Below are 9,187 nucleotides of genomic sequence, written 5' to 3'. Positions count from 1 at the left end.
TTCATCTTGCAAAATTGGAACTCTATACCATTAAATGACAGCTCCCAGTTCCTTCCCCCCCCCAACTCCGCCCACCCCCCCCACCCACCCTCATTGTCGTAACCATTCTTCTACTCTGTCTCTGTGAATTTTATTGCTCTAGGTACCTCACATAAATTAATTGATACAATATTTGTCTTTTTTTTAAATTTAAGTAACTTTGGTTTACATTGTTTGTGTTTTAGAGGTAAAGATCTCCCCCTTTAGGCTGTGTTAGTACATTGGTGTTTGTCTTTTTATAATTTGCTTGTTTCACTTAGTATAATGTCCTCAGGATTTGTCATTGTTACAGCAATGATGCCAGAAACTCTATGCTTTTTTTTATATATCCGAAAGGGCAGATCTATTACACAGAGGAAAGGAAAGGATGCTTGCACAGACACAAGCAGGCAGAAAGAACTACCCCTGATATTCCGTCGTATGTATATATCAGATTTTGTTTCTCCATTCATCTGTTGATGAAACTTGGGTTACTCCCACCATTTGGCTATTGTGAATATAGCTGCTATGAACATGGGTCTACAGTGTTTATATTTCAGTTCTTTTAAGTATATATCCAAAAATGGAATTGCTGAATCACATGGTAGTTCTAGTTTTAATTTTTTTAAAGATTTATTTATTCATGCATACAAGAACCGGGGTACAGGCCAGTTGCGTGGGAGAGTGAGAGGATTCACCAGAGACAGAGCGGGGAGCAGAACAGGCGGATCTACTGAAATACACTGCTGAGGGGAGCAGCGGGCAAGACAGGAGAGGTCTGCCACTCCATGTAGGTATCTGGTGGCCAGCGGAGATGAACCCATGCTGCAGAGGCTGCGGACAGCTTCACAGTGCTGCACTCAACAGCCTGCGCCACGGGGGGAGGCCCTCTAGTTTGTTTTTTTTTTTTTTTAACTCCATACTGTTTTCCATAGTGGCTGCACCATTTTGCTTTTTTTTTTTTTTTTTTAAAGATTTATTTATTTATACAAGAACCAGGGTATAGGCCAAATGTGCGGGAGGGTGAGATTCACCAGATTCACCAGAGACAGAGTGGGGAACAGAACAGGCAGACTGATGAAATACATTGCTGAGGGGAGCAGCGGGTGAGACAGGAGAGGTCTGCCTCGCCATGTGGTTTGTTCCCTGGCTAGCTGGGGATCGAACTCGTGCTGCAAAGGCTGAGGATTGTTTCATAGTGCTGTGCTTAACCCCTTGTGCCACCAGGGAGGCCCTGTTCTTACAGCTTTTAAGAGTTAATTTTTGTTTTGTTTTGTCTGTTCATTTTGTTGTTGTTTGTCACATAATTTTCTGAGTCTCCTTTCATATTCCCACTGGATTACAGAAGTCAGGGGTAGTTATATTTGCTATGTAAGTGTCTAATCTCTCATAGAGTACCTAACTGTTCTGATTTGCCTCAGGACTAAAGGGGTTCTCAAGTTGCAATTTGGTTTTAAAACCCACCAAGTACTTAGCAAACTCACTTACAGCTAAAACCCAGGAAATGCTTAGCAAACTTGGTTTTAGAGTGTAAGTCCCATGTCCTACAAACCCTTTTGGCCCTTTTAGCTTTCTCTTCACATCATCTGTTTTAACCTTGCCTATGTGTGTTGATGTATTTATGTGTAGTAAAAGGCACAGCTGGGCTGGAGAAGCTGAGCTGCCAGATGTTCAGAGTATGTGATTAAAACAACAGGCCAAAAATGAAAGTAATATTCAAGCCTTTAACCACTTACTGAGATAATACAAGCAAGAGGCTAAAAACAGAGAAAGTTCTCTCTGCTGTAACAGAATGTGGAACATTCCAGGTTAAGTGGAGCAGCACAGACATAGGGGTTGGATGGGACATTTTGAGGAGGTCTAGGAGTGGAAAAGTACTGAGTACTGAGTCAGAGGGGTAAGTGTCTTCAAGGTTTTTCACTCTTTTCTCCCCTGCCAATAAGGAAACCTCAGTAGAGACCTCTGCAGAAAGTTCTAGATAAAGAAACCACCCAAAGAAGGCTCCTGTTCTAAAAACAGATAAATGCTTAGCCCCTGCTAGCCTGTGGGGTCTGAGTTTGACTGAAACTCCCTTCAGAGATCCCAAGAACACTGACTGTGCAGCAAGTCTGGTGGGGACAGTATTTCCCTAGGAGGCCTGCCAAGTAAAGCTTTTGTATATTCAAGCCTGAAAAGTCACACATAGGCTTTTGACTCGGAGCTAGAATCTATATATTCTTAGGTCTCATCCCAGACCTAAGGCTGCAGAAGTCTGAGGTAGCCACCCCCAAGAAGCCCCTGGCAGGGTCCAGAACTGCTTTGCCAGCATGGATTCCTCAAGGGGGCGCTGCATAACTGAAGTAGTTGCAGTTTTATTTTATTTTCCAACAAAATACAAGAAGACAAATCCACTTTTATTTATTGATTTTTCAGTAAATTTAAATCCTTGAGGTGTACAGCATCACATGCATTCTGTGTCCTGTGGCCTTAGCTGGAAGGTTGCTTCGGAATTTGGTGTGAACTACGGCACTGTTTCCATGGGCTCAAGGTGTCTTCCCCCAGATTTCTTTCGTTTTATTTGGTTTGCACCAGGAGTTACTGTGTTGTTCTTTGCTTTGTACACATAAGCACATCTCTTGCCTAGATAGAATTCAGTTTCATCTCGAGCATAAACACCTTCAATTTTAAGAAGACCTGTATCCTATCTCTGTTTCCAGAAACTCCTCTTGCAGCCAGCAAAAATGGCCTCTGGCCACAGCCTTCCAGCCATATTTTAGAAGTCAGGCCTCGGTTATTTGCCCCTACAGTTCAGCAACAAGAATCTCCAGTTTTATTTTTTTATCCAGTCCCCCCCCCCCAAATGATTTGTAGCTATATGCACAGCATTTTGCCCTGATATGTGTGTTCTACAATAAAAAACACGTCGGAAAAAAACAAAAACAAAAGCAAAAACACATCAGAAAAATGAAGGTTGTGATCAAACAGTCCACCAAAAAAAAATATATTAAATGATTGACTGAATGACATTCAGTCTCTCAATTAAACGTGAATGCAAAATTAAATTAAATTAAATGCAAATTAAACTTCCACTGAGGGCCTCCCCTGGTGGCGCAGCGGTTGAGCACTGGATTGTGAGGCTGCCAGCAGTCTCTGCAGCGCCAGTTCGATCCCCAGCCACCGGCGAGGGGCCCACAAAAATAAATAAATAAATAAAATAAACTTCCACTGAGATAACAATTATTCACTTGACATAATGTGATGGTGAAGTAACAGTCATTCTGACATGGCAGGAGGGCATATGTATCAGTACTGCCTCTACAGAGAGCAACTTGAAAACTTCTATCAAAATTACAGATTCAGATATCTTTAACCATTAAGTACATTCTAGGAATTTATCATGCAGATAGGCTCACATGTGTGGGAAATTACACATATACAAGTGTCCATTCGTTGCCATTCATTGTTTATAATAACAAAAGATTGGAAACCACCTAACAAGAGTCTGGTTAAACAAAATGTGGTGAGTCCACATACAGAAATACTAAGCAGCCATTAAGATATAGCATTAGGTTTTATTTATTTTCATTTATTTTTTAAAAATTTATTTATTTATGCATACAAGAGCTGGGGTACAGGCCCAGATGTGTGGGAGGGTGAGAGGATTCACCAGAGACAAAGTGGGGAACAGAACAGGCAGACTAACTGAAATATACTGCTGAGGGGAGCAGCAGGTGAGACAAGAGGCGTCTGCTGCACCATGTGGGTCACTCCCTGGCCAGGGATCGATCTCATGCTGCAGTGGCTGCCAATGGCAGCCAGCAGCCTATAGCTTCATGGTGCTGAGACTTAACCCCTTGCACCACCAGGGAGGCCCAGCATTAGGTTTTTAAAAAAATGTAGAACAGTGCGTATACTTCATACAGTTCATATATAATACAAGGGAAATAACGTGTTCCTGTTTACATTTATAAGGGTACATAAGAAACCAATAGCATTGATTTGTAAGGAGAGAATTGGGTAACTGGTATCAGATATAGAAAGAGAATTTTCATCGTTTATTCTTTTAGGTCTCTTGAATTTTGGACTGTTTTGAATGTATTCAATATTATAAGAATTTTTTTAAAGATTTTATTTATTTATTTATACAAGCACTGGGTACAGTCAGAAATGTGGAAGGGTGAAAGAATTCACCAGAGCCAGAGTGGGGAGCAGAACAGACAGACTGACGAAATGCACTGCTGAGGGGAGCAGCGGGCGGCAAGAGAGGTCTGTGCACCATGTGGGACCCTTCGCAGCGGCCTGGGATCGAATTGGCGCTGCAGTTTGCGGGCAGCTTCCCAGCCCAGCGCTCAACCGCTGCGCCTCCGGGGAGGCCCAATATTATAAGAATTTTTAAAAACAAGAAGAAACAAGCCATAAAAAGATGGGCTTTGATATCATACTGGTTGGGTTTACATCTTTAGCCATCATTTAGTGGTTGTGTTATAGTTGTATGACCTCAGCAATTTACTTAACCTTGTGTTTTGTTTCTCATCTGCAAAATGGTTATATAACAGTACCAACCCCTGAGAATTGTGAGAATTAAAGAAATAATGCAGATCAAATATTTAGATGAGTACAGACTTAAGGTTCAAATGCTGGTTCCAATCCTCTCAAGTTATGTGGCATTGGACAGGTGGTTCAACCTTACTTTTCTTTAGTTTCATTTAAAAATGAAGATGGTGTGAGAATTAAAACAGTTAATAAATGAGTGAATACTTGTAAAGTACTTACAACTGCATTTGGCACATATTAAGCACTATTTAAGTGTTCATTGAATACTAGATATTAATTTGTATGACACAAATATTAATTATTACTGTTTGCTTATAACCAACATAGTTGATATAAACCCCACTTAGTCAGGTTATTAGTCCAGAAAAAGCTTCCTTACCCTCGACTATGCTCCTTTTCTATCTATAATTCTACTGCATCTGCCAATTGCTCTTAATATTTCCAGTCTGAAATGCCAACTTAAGCCATGATTGACAGAGGAATGCCAACTGTCCTTCAAGATCCAATTCAAAGATCTCTTTCCCTCTGAAGGTGGCCGCTCTTTCCTCTTAATTACCCCATCTGTGACCTTACTCTTTCCTCCCCTGGATATGTCTCCTCCTGTCCCATCCCAGCACAGCAGGCAGGGTAGGCAATAATCAATGCTTGGGGCCTTCCTGGTGGCGCAAGGGGTTAAGCACAGCACTGTGAAGCTATGCGCAGCCTCTACAGCATGAATTCGATCCCGACCAGAGAGGTGGCCCAGACCTCTCCTGTCTTACCTGCTGCTCCTCTCAGCAGTGTATTTCAGTCAGTCTGGCTGTTCTGTTCTCCACTCTGTCTCTGATGAATCCTCTCACCCCCCCACACCTCTGGCCTGTACCCCAGCTCTTGTATGCATAAATAAATAAATCTGTAAAAAAAATAATTCGTGCTTGTCCAGATAAATGGGCAAATGTAACACTGACATTCTGTGCCTTTAAAGGAATTCCAAAAAAAAGTTTTCTGTTGCGACTTCTTTCAAGTTCATTTTCATGTCCTAAAGTCTCAGGAAAGAAAGAGCCTTTCAAGGACACTAAAGGAAAGTGGAAAAAGAATACTTTGAAAATGAAACCGCACATTTTTTTTTTTCAGGAGATTGTCAATGTACAGTGTTTTCTTCTTTCTTTTTTTTAATTTTTATTATTTATTTTTATAATCCCCATACAATTGCAACCCCCTGATTTTGACCCCAATCCCTCCTTTCACCGCCCCCCCAAAGTGTGTCTCTGGTTCATAGTTGTTTGTTGATTTTGATTTTTTTCTTTCTTATAGTTATTCTTTTTCCTGGTCCCTTATTTAGGTTTTCTAGATTCCTGTTATGAGTGAGACCATCCGGTATTTTTTTTTTTTCTTTCTGGCTTATTTCGCTGAGCATGATCCCTTCCAGCTCCATCCACGTTGCTGCAAATTGCATGTGTTTATCTTTTTTGAATGCTGAGTAATATTCCATGGTGTATATGTACCACATCTTCTTGATCCAGTCCATCTATTTTTGGGCATTTGGGTTGTTTCGAAAGCTTAGCTATTGTAACTAGTGCTGCTATAAACATAGGGGTGCAGGTGCTCTTTGAAATTAATGTTTCTGTGTCCTTTGGGTAAATACCTAGGAGTGGAATTGCTGGATCATGTGGAAGTTCTATCTTTAGTAGGTTGAGGAATCTCCACACAGCTTTCCATAGTGGTTGGACCAGTTTGCACTCCCACCAGCAATGCAGGAGAGTTCCTTTCTCTCCACATTCTCACCAACATTTGTTGTTGCTAGTTTTTTTAATATGTGCCATTCTCACTGGTGTGAGATGGTATCTCATGGTAGTTTTGATTTGCATTTCCCTGATTGCAAGTGACATTGAACATTTTTTCATATGCCTGGTGGCCAATTGCATTTCCTCTTCAGAGAAGTTTCTTTTTAGCTCTTCTGCCCATTTTTTGACTGGATTATTTTCTTTGTTTTTTTTTTTCAGTCTCATCAGCTCTTTGTAGATTTTTGTGATCAGTCCTTTATCGTTAGTGTTGGGTGCAAAAATGTTCTCCCAGTTGGTGGGGTTTCTCTTTGTTTTTGTTATTGTCTCTTTTGCTGTGCAGAAGCTCTTTAATTTGATGTAGTCCCAGCTGTTTATCTTTGCCTTCACTATCACTGCTTTGGGTGATGTGTCTGTAAAGATGTCTTTGAGGTGCATGTCATGTAGTGTTTCACCTATATTTCCTTCTATGTATTTTATGGTTTCAGATCTTATGTCTAGTTCTTTAATCCATTTTGAGTTGGTTTTTGTGCATGGTGTGAGGTAGTGGTCAAGATTCATTCTTTTGCATGTGGCGACCCAGTTTTCCCAGCACCATTTATTGAACAAACTTTCTTTGCTCCAGTGCATATTCTTTGCTCCTTTGTCAAAGATTAGTTGACCATAGATCTATGGAAAACCGAACACTTTTAGAGGGCATTTTTGTTTGGGGGTGCTGGAGAATGCACCTTTAACCTGTATGGCCTGACTCCCCCTGCTGGATCTAAAATAAAATGCTGCTTTAAAAAGCAAGTTGTGTAAAGGCAGAGCAAACAAAACTTGTATATTTTAAGTAATGTCGAAAACTTTCATTAAGATAATTATTACAGATTACATGATTGTAGCTATGACATCCCAACATTCCTGTAATGACTGACTACATGACAATTGCAGTTAGGTCATATATTTGGATAGAGAGGTGTGGCTTTGAAATCTAAGTCTAGGACTGCAGGAAGTCCTGAGTATCAGTCCAACTTTTTGGGTATTATTTCAGTTGAGATAATAATGGTTTACAACATTGTAAATAATTTGGGGGTACAGGTTCATGTCTCTTCAGGTTCATATCTCTTCACCTGAAGAGATGTCCACCACCAAGCTACCAGGCCCCACGCTCCCCCACTTCTGTAGAGTCAGGTTTCTAGGGCTTGTTTTGGTTTAGTTTTCTGTTCCTTTGTTTTGTTTCTTTAAATTCCACATATGAGTGAAATCATCCAGTATTTGTCTTTCTCCGTATGCCTTGTTTCATTTAGCATCGCTCTCTCTAGTTCTGTCCATATTGTCGCAATTGGCAAGATTTCAGCTTTTTAAATAGTTGATTAATATTTCATTGTTACCACATCTTCTTAGTCCACTCATCTGTCATTGGGCACTTACGTTGTTTCCTTAACCTGGCTATTGTAAACTGTGCTTTATTGAACACAGGATTTCCTATATCCCCTCATATCAGTGTTTTTGTAACTGTCAGGTAGATACCTAGAAGTAGGATTGCTGTATCATAAGGTAGACCTATTTTTAATTTTTGAGAAATGCCTATATTGTTTTCCATAAGGGCTGGACCGATCTACCTTCCCACCAACAGTGTACAAGAGTCCCCTTTTCTCCACATCTTTGCAAACACTTACTGTTTCTGGTCTTTTTGATCCTGGCCATTCTCTTCAGTGTGAGATGGTACCTCACTATGGTTTTGATTTGTATTTCTCTGATAGTGAGTGATGATGAGCATTTTTTCATGTGCCTGTTGGTCATCTATATTCTTTGAAAAAGTATCTATTTAGGGCTCCTGGTGGCGCAGGCAGTTGAGCACAGCGCTGTGAAGCTGAGCACAGCGCTGTGAAGCTCTCCACAGCCTCTGCAGTGCGGGTTCGATTCCGGCTGGCCAGGGAGAAACCCACATGGCGCAGCAGACCTCTCCTGTCTTCCCTGCTGCTCCCCTCAGCTGTGTATTTTGGTTAGTCTCTGGTGAATCCTGAAATCCAGGTACTGCTGACTGTACCTTCAGTGTTCCTCTAATCCATTAGTCAAATAATTAAAAACTCACAATGTGACTGAGGAAATCTGTTATCAGACAAAGGAGGGTGCTGGGGGTGTGGGGAAGGCTGGGGGGGCAGTGAAGGTGGGAGCATGGGGTTGAGGATGGGGAGGCCCTCAACCCAACCTCCAGCAGATAAACTGGGAGCCACTGAGCTGCTGTCCAACTGCTCCACCCAATACAGGTGGGAATAATCGTCTGAGGGGTCCTCCTCCCAAACCCAGGAGAGGGCCCTTGAGACCCTCCCGCCAGGATTTAAAAGAGAACTCCACAGACACTGGTGAGGGCAGGCAAGGAGTCAGCTTTTATTGATTAGCGAAAAAGCTAAGAAAGAGTGCGCTGGGGAGACTTCTCAGTGCATGAGAGACTCGCAAGGTGCTGGGGATAGGATTCTATAAAGGTTTTAGGTCTGGGGTTTGAGAACAAAGGAATTAAAGTTTATTGGCTGAGAAAGCAAGGACAGTGAACTTGGTTAAAGTCCATTTGCTGATGGCAGTGGTGAGCACCCCTTAAGCTGCAACCCCAGGGGCTGTGCAGGGCTCGTGGCCTTCTCCAAGCGAGTATCTCTTGGAGGCTGTGTGCCTGCAGCCCCAGTTTAAACCGGTCTGGTCTCAAGGTCTGACTTTCTTCTGGAGCTGCAACTCCCTTTTTCCCCATAGCAGCCAGCTTGATAAGCTGTAGAAAGATAGCTCAGAAATGGTTAAAAAAAAAAAAAAAACCATGAAACAATGAGCCAAGGAAATTTATGGCAGCAGGTGTTCAGTCCCAGACTCATCAGGTTTTTAACCTCTTGTTTACCAGCCAGAGA

The 9,187-nt window shown here is 41.7% G+C and overlaps 1 pseudogene across 1 annotated transcript; it reads right to left on the bottom strand.

Moving 5' to 3' along the window:
* Positions 1-2,435: 2,435 nt before the first annotated feature.
* On the bottom strand, positions 2,436-2,767 carry LOC311177887 (large ribosomal subunit protein eL33-like; annotated as a pseudogene). The gene has a single exon. The product of its transcript is annotated as a large ribosomal subunit protein eL33-like (transcript).
* Positions 2,768-9,187: the final 6,420 nt, after the last annotated feature.

The sequence above is a fragment of the Talpa europaea genome (genome assembly GCF_964194135.1).
Source record: "Talpa europaea genome assembly, chromosome: 1".
NCBI classification, from domain to species: Eukaryota; Metazoa; Chordata; class Mammalia; order Eulipotyphla; family Talpidae; genus Talpa; species Talpa europaea.
The sequence above is the reverse complement of the archived record's forward strand: the minus strand, read 5'-3'. Positions and strand labels throughout refer to the sequence as shown.